Genomic DNA, 12836 nt, shown 5'->3' with positions numbered 1-12836 from the left:
CAGTGTCTGCTGAAGCCTCCTTGTAGTGGCCTAGGCAGTTGATTGCTAAACGTTTTTTTCTTTTTTGTGAAAATTATTTTTATAGAGTTTGAAAGTACAAGTGCGGTTTTGCTACATGGAGATAGTGTGTAGTGAATGAAGTGTGGGCTATTAGTGTAACCATCACCCAAATAGTGTACATTGTAGCTATTAGGTAGTTTCTCATTCCCCACCACCTCCCACCTTTCTGAGTTTCCAATGTCTATTATTCCACTTTCTATGTCCATGTGTACACAGTTTAGCTCCCACTTATAGGTGAGAACATGCAGTATTTTACTTTCTGTTTCTTAGTTATTTCACTTAAGATAATGGACTCCAGTTCCATCCACATTGCTGCAAAAGACATGATTTCATTCTTTTTATAGCTGCATAGTATTTTGTGGTGTGTGTGTGTATGATGTTGGCTATGAGTTTGTTGTATATGGCTTTCATTATTTTAAGTTATGTTTCTTTGATGCCTACTTTGTTGAGTTTTGATGATGAAGGGATGCAGAATTTCATCAAATGCTTTTTCCCTATCTTTTGAGATTATCATATGGTTTTTCCTCTTATTCTGTTTATGTGATGAATCACATTTATTGATTTGTGTATGTTGAACTATCCTTGCATCCCTGAAATAAAACCCACTTGATTGTGGTTTATTATCTTTTTGATGTGCTGTTGGATTCAGTTTGTTAGTTTTTTTTTTTTTTTTTTTTTTTTGAGGATTTTTTAGGATCTGTGTTAATCAGGGATACTGGTCTGTAGTTTTCTTTTTCTTGTTGTGTCCTTGCCTCATTTAGGTATCATGGTGATACTGGCTTCATAGAATGAGTTAAAGATAATTCCCTCCTCCTTGATTTTTTTGGGACAGTTTCAGTAGCATTGGTACCAGTTCTTTATATACATGGTAGAATTCAGCTGTGAATCCATCTGGCCCTGGGCTTTTTTTATTTTTTTGGTTGAGGGATTTTATTATTATTATTATTATTACTGATTCAATCTCACTACTAGTTATCAGCTTGTCATTTGCTTTCTATTTCTTCCTGATTCATTCTTACGAGGTTGCATGTTTGTGGATGTTTATCCATTTCCCCTAGTTTTCCAGTTTGTGAACATAGAGATGTTTGTAACAGTCCCTGATGCTCTTTTGTATTTCTGTGGTATCAGTTGTAATGTCTCCTTTTTCATCTCTGATTGTGCTTATTTGAATCTTCTCTCTTCCTGATTAGTCTAGCTAGTGGTCTATCAATTTTGTTTATTTTTTCAAATAGCCAAGTTTTTGTTTCATTGATCCTTTGTATTTTTTGTCTCAATTTCATTTATTTCTTCTCTTTGTAATTCCTTTCCTTCTGCTAGCATTGTGTTTTGTTTGTTCTTGTTTTTTTTGGTTCCTTGTGGTGTGACATCAGGCTGTTAATTTGTGTTCTTTTTATTTTTGTTCTGTAGGCATTTACTGCTATAAACTTTCCCCTAAGCACTGCCTTTGTTGTATCCCAGAGGTTTTGATATGTCATGTCTCCATTTCCATTTGTTTCAAAAACTTTTAAATTTTCATCTTAATTTCATTGTTAACCCAAAGATCATTCAGGAGCAGGTTGTTTAATTTCCGTGTGTTTTTATTGTTTTCATAGTTTCTCTGGGAATTGATTTCTAGTTTTATTCCACTGTGGTCTGAGAAGATACTTGATATGATTTCAATTTTTTAAAATTTATTGAGACTTGTTTTGTGGCCTAACATATGCTCTATCTGTACAGTTCTATGCACTGTATATTCTGCAGTCATTGGGTAGAATATTCTGTAAATGTCTGCTAGGTCTATTTGGTCTAGATGCCTAATTAAGTCCAGTGTTTCTTTGTTGAATTTCTATCTGAATGATCTGTCTAGTGTTGTCAGTGGGGTGTTGAAGTGCCCCACTATTATTGTATTTCTGTCTATCTCTTTTCTTAGGTTTAATATTTAATAGTATTTGTTTTATGAATCTGGCTGCATTGGTGTTGGGTGCACATATGATTGTTATAACTTCCTGGTGAATACATTCTTTTGTCATTATATAATGATCATCTTTTTTTTTTTCTTACTGTTGTTGATTTAAGGTTTATTTTATCTGATGTAAGTATAGCTTATCCTGATTGATTTTGGTTTCTGTTTGCATGGAATATCTTTTTCTACTCCTTTACTTTGAGTCTATATGCCTTTACCAGTGAGGTGGGTTTTTTGTAAGCAGCATATGTTTAGATCTATTTTTAAATCAATTCCAACAATCTGTATATTTTAAATGCATTTAATCCATTCACAATCAAAGTTAATACTGATGTATGAGGTTTTGCTCTTGTCATAATGTTGTCACCTAACTGCTTTGTAGTCTAATTTGTGTAATTGTTTTATAAGACCTGTGATTTTTATACTTTTGTGTGTTTTTATAATGTTAAGTATCAACCTTTTGTTTACATGTTTAGAACTTCCTTGAGCATTTCTTGAAGGACTGGTCTAGTAATAACAAATTTTCTTAGTGTTTGCTTGTCTGGGAGATACTTTATTTCTTCTTCATTTATGAAGCTTAACTTAGCAGATTACAAAATTCATGGTTGAGAGTTTTTTAAGTCTGAAAATTGAACCCCAATTTCTTCTGGTTTGTAAGGCTTCTGCTGAGAAATCTTCTGTCTCATGGAGTTTCCTTTATAGGTGATTAGACACTTTTCTCTTGGTGACTTTAGAATTTTTCCCTTTGACTTCAGATAGTGTGATGACTATATGTCTTGGTGAAGTATATCTTGCAATGTATTTTCTTGGAGTTTTCTGAGCCTCTTATATCAGGATACTAAATCACTAACAAGACTAGGGAAACGTTCCTCAGTTATTTCCTCAAATAGGTTTTTCCAACGTTTTTTCTTCTGACTCAAGTATACCTATGACTTGTAGGTTTGGACATTTTACATAATCCCATACTTCTTGAAGGCTTTGTTCATTTTTAAAAACTTTTCTTTATTTTTGTCTGACTGGGTTAATTCAAAAGACTTGCTTTCAAGCTTGGAGATTCTTTTTCTGCTTGGTCTAGTCTATTATTAAAGTTTTCAACTGTATTTTGTCGTTTCTTCAATGAATTTTTCATTTCCAGAAGTTCTATTTGTTTTTGTCTTTTAAAATATCTATGACTTTGGTTAATTTTTCATTTATATTCTGAATTGTTTTTCTGATTTCTTTGTATTGTTTTCAACTTTCTCTTACATCTCACTGAGCTTCTTTAAAATCAATATTTTAAATTATTTACTTGCTATTTCAAATATTTCATTTTGGTTAGGATCCATTGTTAAAGACTCAGTGTGTTCCTTTGTGGGTGTTGTAACAATTTTTTCATACTTTCACGATTGTTTCTCTGCCTTTCTCATCTGAATAAACCATCTCTTTTTATTATTTTTTAATTTACTTTCATTTGGATAGGATTTCCCCCCCTTGATGTTGTGTAGGGTTGTTTGGCTTTGGTTCTGGGTGCTTTCAGTGGCCATGACTCTGTATGAGTTCCTTGGTTATAGATAGCCATTGTGTGGCGGCTTTCTCATATTCTGGTTGTAGTAGTAATGTACTGGACATGTGAGCAGGCTCACAGCCTCCTGCAGAGCCAGGGTGGCAGAGGTCTCAGGAAATATACCTGTTCTCCAGTGCACACATGTCAGCAGCTTCTGTGTGTGGTAAGGTTTTGTGGGTAAGAGCTGGCTTCAAGAGAAGCAGATGGTATATGCTTGATTTTGTTTACTGGGAAAGTCTCTCTGTTGCCTCAGGCAATGGGCTGATCTGTGGAATGTAAAGTGGCCTGAATTCCCTGCTCAGCCCCAGATGCAGGGAGAGGGGAATAAAGCTGAGTGGAGCTGGACTGCCAAGCCTACCACTTGGATATTCCAATGGTGAGCACAAGCACTAGCCCTGATGGGGGTGGTGGGAGAGCTCCTGGTGAAATGCACCAAGGTCTCCATGGTGGGGGCAGAAACATAGTCCACTTCCTTGTCACTGATTGCTAAGCTTTCAAGGATTTTGTGAGCTGGCTAAACAAAGCTATATTAAAAATTAAGTTAGACATGCAATTAAATAAATCATACTATATTATATTAAAGTCAAAGGTCATAAATACTCGAAACTCATTACTTCCTAAGTATTTTACTCCTATTACTTATATTCTGGAGGAAATTTACATCTGTTGTATCTGTATAGTATTTAACTATGGTATATGTACAGCAGTATATGTAACAGTGGTACTGTGCATCTCTTCCCAATTCTGCATTCAGTGACAGGAACTTAATAGTTTCAAATGGCCATGATGGGAGTATTTATACCACAGGAACTGGTGTAAGTTGTTGTGTTTATTGTCTCAATTTAACAAAGTGATTGAGAAAAATCTGATAATATAATTAAATTACATAATTAAACTTAAAAGTGTGTCCTATATAGCAGTTTTCTAGCATTAGACAACTATTATCGGATTCAGCAAAGAAGTTGCTCACATCAAGTTTTCTAGCATTAGACAACTATTATCGGATTCAGCAAAGAAGTTGCTCACATCATTGAGTGAAGTTTCAACATACATCTTCACTATTTCATTTTTGTCTCGTGAAAATACCGACCAATCAACATTCACTAGTTGTACATTCATTGGAATTTTTCAATGATGTGACTGATTTTGCTCATTAAAATAGTCATCAGGCATTTATTCATAGTCTGATTTTGTCACACACAGTATGGAGTTGCAAATTATAAAAACCATACATTTTCCATGAAATAGGAAGTCACACTGAAGATATGACTTTATATAGGTATATAGAATTTTCAATTAAGATTATTGGATATTTTTATTGTTTATAAAGTCTGTGCTGCAATTCTTTTTTTTTTCTGAGACAGAGTCTGGCTCTTTCACCCAGGCTGGAGTGCAGTGGCATGATCTTGGCTCACTGCAACCTCCACTTCCCAGGTTCAAGTGATTCTCCTGCCCAGCTAATTTTTGTAATTTTAGTACAGAAGGTGTTTCACCATGATGGTAAGGCTGGTCTCAAACTCCTGGCCTCAAGTGATCCACCCGCCTCAGCCTCCCAAAGTGCTGGGATTACAGGTGTGAGCCATGGCATCTGGCCTGTAATTCTTTATGTCAGTTCAATTTATGATAAACTTATGTTCATATGTACATATACTTTCTTTTTTCAAAACCTGGGTTGTCCTTAGCCCTTCTGCCCTGTTTTCTCTCCTGTAGCCTCAGGTGTTTGGAGAATTCCACCCAATTATGTTGAGGAGCTACTTCTCTGCCCAGGCAGGTCTCCATCCATTTCTAACATTTTCCTTCATGGGTTCACAAACCAGTTTCATTTTAAAGGTAAGCCTTCCCTCTTCTCCACTTTTAAAATATTTAAAACTCACAACATTTAAATAAAGGAAAATATAGGTAAATAATGGGGAAGCCCCATGGCCAAGAGCAAATCTGAAGCATCCTGGCTGCAGGCCCTTCATGGCCAGCCTTTGTCCCTGGCTCTGAAGTACACTGGCTGGGAATTCTGGAGTACTGGCACTGTGACCCAGACACCATTCCTGGGCCTCTGCATCTGCCATCTTCTTTCAGACTTTCCACTGGGAAAGCCTGAGGGGCTGTCCCTCTCCTGTATTGTTTGCTTCAAGGTCCAGCTCACTTCTTTCAGAAGTTTCTAGACCTTTCTAGAAAAGACTGAGACGCTTCAAGGTGTACAGGGCTAATAATACTATCATGGAGCTGAATCTGAGGTGAGATGTCTGCCACCTACCATTTTTCTTATCCTGGGTACCACAGGATTCTCTCATTGTAATGTTTGATTATATAACTGGGTCTCCCTAGACATTGCCAGAAATACCTGAAGTCTTATATGGGTCAGGAGTCCATGGTAGTCAGAAGTAAGACATTTGGCTTTTAGTTCAGTGACTCAGGGGAACATGGAACAGATATGAGTTATAGCTACTGGGCACCTGACACTTTGCTCAGACATTTAATGGGTTCCCACTTAATCCTTACTGAAACCCCATGAAGTGGATCCTATGACTATTCTTGTAAACAGATGAGGACAACAGGGCTGAGAGAGTTAACACAATGTGCTGGAGTCCCACAGGTGATGAGTGGAGACTCAGGTTACAAACTTGTTCTCTCCCCTGGTCCTACTGACTTGCTGCCCAGTTTGTCACACCCTCTGGCCTTTGACCTCTCCCACTGTGGCCACAAGTGCACTTCTGTAGGTATCAGGACCAGATGGGACCAATGACTTGAAAGAAAACACTCTGCCAGATATCAGAAAATCTGATCAAAATGTGAATAAATTAAAGCAAGTTAATCATTTTCTCTGACTTAGTTTTTCTGTTTGTAAAATAGGTTGTTAAGAAGTCTAAACGAGAAAATCTGTGGAGTGCCTGACACACAGTTCTGTAGGATCAATTTTAATTAACCCTACATGAGATGGCACTCATAAACCACACAGAAGAGAGACTGGCACATACAGTGTGTTCAATAAGTAATATTCCTTGTTATTACTAATATTTTCTGACCTTTATTAGAACAATACTGAACCTCCTGCTTCTAAAATACCCACCTGCTGTAGAAGTTCCAGTAGCTGTCCTGCTTTTCCAGGACACACTGGGTTACAAATCAGGCCTCTGTGGACCAGTTTAGGATCCTACCTATAATCTTTAATATTATTTGTACTGGAGAAGTGTGTTCTGAGTTCCAAGTAACTGACTTATACATTGTTTGAAAACAAAGCCCCTTTGTAGCTATGAATACTCCATGGCTTTCAAACACTTGCAGCGGGGTCGGGGGGGTGCACAGAATCCTTTGTTCAAATGACATCTTATATGTTAACCTAAGATATAAAACAGGTTCTGCAATGAGCAAGTACAGCTGAGGAAGAGGTGGTAGAGGTGGCCTAGAGCCTGCACCCCTCACCAGAGCCCTGCCAGGCATGTATAAGACTCATCTCATACTATTATCAGCTTGAACTTCTGAAGACAAGCCGGATTATTTGGTTTATTGAAAATGGTTATGTGTCTATCATATGGTGCTACTTAGGACACATGAAATGCCTTTGGTTGGAGGCTCTGTCTTATTTTTAATATGCCTCTGCTAAGCAGAAGTAATCATTTCATGATCATGGCAAGTTAATGGGGTTACTCTGCTGAACCCTGATATATTACCAATATTACTTCTCATGGATCAAACAAAGTAGATCAAAGTCAAAGTTTTCAAAATCCTCCTGCAAAAGAAAATTTCTCCAGGCAAAACTTTGAGGTTTTCACAGTTTTGAAAAGTAGCCTTGACTCTCTTCTAGTAACAACAACATAAAAATCCTTTTATTTGTGCCAGGCAGGAATATATTTCTCCTCAGAAACTATTTTATAGATTACATGTCATTTTCTACTTTCTTTTTTATTCTTGTAGTAATTATCTTCCTTTAAGAAAATGTTAGCACAGCATACAGTAGGCATGTTGAGGCAGATAAGCCCTGCAGGCCAACCCAGCTATAGAGCAGAGTTGTTTCTGCAAGGCTTCTAAATCCCAGGACCCACATAGTTAAATGTCAGGGCAGCATTGCATTCAAGAAGCCATAGTCTTGTGGCCAAAAAAGTAACTGAAAAGGAATTCCAAACCCTACCAGGCCTCCTCAAAACTGGGACAGGGATCCAAATTCAGTCTACAGCAACAATTTCTTCTCTCACCAGCTCCCTGCACCCACCTGCTAGGTTTCTGGAGCATCTCTCTCTCCATAGGTCTTCTGTGCTTTTCTTCACACCACCCCTGCACTGAGGTGGCAATTATAGGACTATCTTGGTTGGGCAAAGGAATGGTGGTGGGGAGGAAAGTCTGAATAGCCTCTCTTCATCTTAATAACTTTGGTCTGAGGTTTGCTGTGTTCTAAATTATATCCTCATTATTGCCTGATTTTGTGCATAGTATAAATAGATTATACAACCTGACGTACTTCATTGAACCAGCTAGTTCAGTGAAGCAATATTTAGTTCTGTTACTTTACAAGTTCTTAGTAGCCCAAATGGCAAAGAAAATCAGATCCCAGTAACAATAAGAGAATTGTTATGACCACTCTTTCTCATATGATAAATAAGAGACTCCAAGTATTCTTCTATTTGCACATGTTTAATCCATTGTAATTAAGGTTAAATTAAATAAAGTTATTACTCTGAAAATGCAATGAGAGACTTCTGGTTTCTAGTCTAACATGTAAGGAGATTGGAATAAACCACCTGATATTAACACGTAAAAAAGCTAAACAACTTGAAAAGTCAATGAGTCTTAGATCTGTCCGAAAAGTAAGTGCACAAGGCAAAAAGCTGTCCCCCAAATTGGAGAGACAGGCAGGTGGATATAGAGAATCACAACTTATCAGAGCAGAAACCCACAAGCAGAAACTTCTCTGTGAACAAGCACAAGGATAGGAAAACCTAATTGTAACTGAAAGTGTTGAAGGAAAAAACTCACCAACTAAGAATTCTACATACAAAACTATTCTTCAATAGTAAAGGAGAAATAAGGACTTTCTCAGATAAACAAAAATTGAGGGAATTTGTTGCCAGTAGACCTGCCTTGCAGGAAATGTTAAAAGGCATTCTTCAGAGAGAAGGGAAATGATATAAGTCAGAAACAGGGATCTGAATAAAGGAAGGACATCAGAAAATAATTAAGTGAAGGTAAAATGAAAACTTTTGTTTTTCTCTTTTTTTTTTTTTTTGAGATGGAGTTTTGCTCTTGTTGCTCAGGCTGGAGTGCAATGGTGCAATCTCAGCTCACCACAACCTCTGCCTCCCGGGTTCAAGAGATTCTCCTGCCTCAGCCTCCCAAGTAGCTGGGATTACAGGCATGTGCCACCATGCCTGGCTAATTTTGTATTTTTAGTAGAGATGGGGTTTCTCCATATTGGTCAGGCTGGTCTCCAACTCCTGACCTCAGGTGATCCTCCCACCTCAGCCTCTAATTCTTAATTGATCTAACAGATAACAGTTTATTCAAAATAATATCACCAATCTCCTCGATAATGTATGCTTACATTATATAAATATGTATTCCTATGTATGCTTACATTATATAATATATATATTCCTATGTATGCTTATGTATAAGTGAGAAGAATGACAGCAATGATACAAGAGATGGAAAGCAAGAATTAGGAATATTTTGTTATTACAAGATACTTACACTGCCTATGAAGTGGTATAGTGTTATTCAACAGTCAAATAAACACTGGATTAGCTGTAAATGGATACGGCAAACTCTAGGGCAACCACAAAAAAAAAAGTATAATTGACATACTAAGAAAAGAAAGAAAATGGGATCATATGGAATGTTCAATTAAAATTACAAAAGGCAGAAGAAAGTGTAGAAGACAAAAAAAGGAGTGAAGAAAAAGGGCACTAACTAGAAAATAGTAATAAAGATGGTAGATGATAATTCAACTATATCAATAATCATTTCAAATATCAGTGTCTAATACAGCAATTAAAAGAGATTGTCAGAGTGAATCCAAAACAAAACTCAACTATATGATGTCTACAAGAAACCCACTTCAGCTATGAAGACACACATGTATTAAAAGTAAAGGAATGGAAAAAGATATACCATGTTAACACTAATCAAAAGAAAGTAAGAACAGCTTATTAATTTCAGACAGATCCAACTTTAGAACAAGAAAAGTAATCAAGCAGGAAAAAGAGGAGCATTACACAGGGATAAAAGGTCAATATTCCAGGAAGACATAACAATCTTTAATGTATATGTACCTAACAAAAACAGAGTGTCAAACTCTATGAGGCAAAAAAATGACTGAACTATAAAGAGAAATAGATGAATTCATTACTATAGTTGCATACTTCTACACTCCTCTACCAGAAATGGACAGATACAGCAGGCAGAAAATCAGTAAGGACATAGCTAAACATAATACCACCATCAAAACACTGGATATAATGGAAAGCTATAGACTACTTCATCTAAAACCAGCAAATTATATGTTTTCTCAAACTCACATGGGACCTTCACTGAGATAGACCACAGTCTGGGGCCATAAAACCCATCTTAACATATATAAAGCAATAAAAATCATACAATCTCTGCTTTCAGTCCACAGTGGAATTAAACTACAAGTCAATAACAGAAAGTTAAAAAAATCTCAAAATACTTGGAGATGAAGCAAGACTTTCAAATAACATATGGATCAAAGAAGAAATGGCATGAGAAATTTAAAAAAACATTTTGAATAAGTAAAAAGAAAATACAACTTAGCAAAACTTGTGGGATGTAGCATAAGCAGCATTTAGAGGAAAATTAATGCCATTAAATGTATATATCAGAAAAGAAGAAAAATCTGAGATTAATAATAATTTAACCTTCCATCTTAGGAAACGAAATAAAGAAGAACAAATTAAATCCAAAGTAAGCAGAAGAAAAGAAATACTAAAAACTAGAGCAGAAATCAATGAAATTGAAAACAATAAATCAACAGAGAAAGTTAACAAAACCCAAAACTCATTCTTTGAAAAGATCAATAAAATCAATAAATTTCTAGCTAAGCTAACTAAGAATAAAATAAAGAAGACAGAAATTAATTATATTAGAAATTAAGCTGGGCATGCTGGCACATGCCTGTAGTCCCAGCTACTTGGGAGGCTGAGGCAGGAGGATCACTTGAGCCCAGGAGTTGCAGGTTTCAGTAAGCTATGATCATGCCATTGAACTCCAGCCTTGGCAACAGAGTGAGACCCTGTCTCTAAAAAATAATAATAATAATAAAAAACATTACCTATGTAACAAATCTGCACATTCTTCACATGTATCTTGGAACTTTAAAATAAAAATTAAAAAAAAATAATAAAATACAAAAGAAATTAAAGAGGGGACATCACCTTAGATCTCATAGATCTTAATAGGATAATAAAGGAATATTATGAATAATTTTATACCCACAAATTTGATAACCTATGTAAAATGAAGTAATTCCTTTGTCTCAGTCTATTTTGTGTTGCTATAGCAGAATACTAGAGACTGGTAATTTGTTAAAAAAAAAAAGAAAAGGTTTATTTGGCTCATCATTCTCGTGGCTGGAAAGTTCAAGATTGATTATATGCAGAGATCACATGATGAAAGAGGAAGCAAGAGAGAGGGGAAAGTTGCCAGGCTCTTTTTAACAACCACCTCTCACAGGAAATAATAGAGGGAGAACTCACTCACCCCTGAAGGAAGGCATTAATCTATTTATGAAGGACCTAACCCCATGATCCAAACACCTCCCATGAGGCCCTACCTCCAATATTGGAGATCAAATTTCAATACAACAGTACAAGGGAACAAAAATCTAAACCACAGCATTCCTTGAAAGACACAATCTGACAAAATTCACACAAGAAAATTAGACAATCTGATTAGACCTACTGTTACATAAATTAAATCAATAATTAATAACATTTTAAAACATAAAGCACCAGGCCCAGATGGGTTACTGGTAAATTTTACCAAACACTTAAGAAAGAAATTGTACTAATTCTCTACAATATTTTTGAGAGGATGGAAGCAGAGAGAATACTTCCTAACTCATTCTGTGAGCCCAGCATTACCTTAATACCAAAACCAGACAAAGACATTACAAGAAAAGAAAACTGCATACCAGTATCTCTCTGAAACACAGATGCAAAACATTTAACAAAATATTAGAAAATCAAATCCAAATATTTGTAAGAAGAATTATACACCATGACCAAGTGGGATTTATTCCAGAGATGCAAGGCTGGTTCAACATTTGAAAATCAATTAACATAATTCACCACAGAACATCCTGAAGAAGAAAAAAAATCACACAATCCTATCAACAGATACAGAAAAAGCATTTGACAAAACCCCATTTATAATAAAAACTCAGCATGGCCGGTCGTGGTGGCTCACACCTGTAATCCCAGCACTTTGGGAGGCCAAGGTGGGCAGATCATGAGGTCAGGAGATAGAGACCATCCCGGCTAACACAGTGAAACCCTGTCTCTACTAAAAATACAAAAAAATTAGCCAGACGTGGTGGCAGGTGCCTGTAGTCCCAGCTACTCGGGAGGCTAAGGCAGGAGAATGGCGTGAACCTGGGAGGTGGAGCTTGCAGTGAGCTGAGATTGTGCCACTGCACTCCAGCCTGGGTGACAGAGTGAGACTCCATCTCAAAACAAAACAAAACAAAACAAAACAAAAAAAACTCAGCAAACTAGGAAGGAGGGAATCTTCCTTAACTTAGTAAATAACACTGACAAGAAACTTCCCTCTAAGATCAGGAACAAGAAAAGGATATTGCCTCTCCCCTGCTTTTCAACATCATACTGGAAATTCTAGCTAATGCAATAAGATAAGAAAAGGAAATAGGTATAAAGATTAGGAAAGAAGAAAGAAAACTATTTTTGTTTGCAGATGACATCATCATCTATGCAGAAAATTTAAAAGAATGGACAAAAAACACTCCTGGAACTAATAAGTAGTTACAGCAAGGTTGCAGGGTACAAAGATAATGTACAAAAGTCAATTACTTTTCTATATAGCAGCAATGAACAAGTAGAAGTTGAAATTAAAAACACATTACTGTTTACATTAGGAATCCAGCAAAGTACTTAGGTATAAATATAACAAAATATGTGTAAGATCTACATTAAGAAAACCACAGCCCAAAATCTCCTTAAGCTGATTAGCAACTTCAGCAAAGTCTCAGGATACAAAATCAATGTACAAAAATCCCAAGCATTCTTGTACACCAATCACAGACAAACAGAGAGCCAAATCATGAGT

At 36.2% G+C, this 12836-nt stretch overlaps 1 long non-coding RNA gene across 2 annotated transcripts in view; it reads left to right on the top strand.

Moving 5' to 3' along the window:
- Positions 1–12836, top strand: part of LOC131382932 (uncharacterized) — a 98045-nt gene that overhangs the window by 44161 nt on the left and 41048 nt on the right. The window contains exon 2 of one of the 2 annotated variants that reach the window (XR_009212560.1): positions 5256–5375. The exons of the other annotated variant lie outside the window; for it this stretch is intronic. This is a non-coding gene — a long non-coding RNA (uncharacterized LOC131382932). The remainder of the gene's footprint in view (positions 1–5255; positions 5376–12836) is intronic. 2 annotated transcript variants of the gene reach the window in all.

Source organism: Hylobates moloch, unplaced genomic scaffold, assembly GCF_009828535.3.
Source record: "Hylobates moloch isolate HMO894 unplaced genomic scaffold, HMol_V3 SCAFFOLD_3, whole genome shotgun sequence".
In the NCBI taxonomy this organism is placed as follows: Eukaryota; Metazoa; Chordata; class Mammalia; order Primates; family Hylobatidae; genus Hylobates; species Hylobates moloch.
Note: the sequence above shows the minus strand (reverse complement) of the source record. Positions and strands in the feature narration are given on the sequence as shown.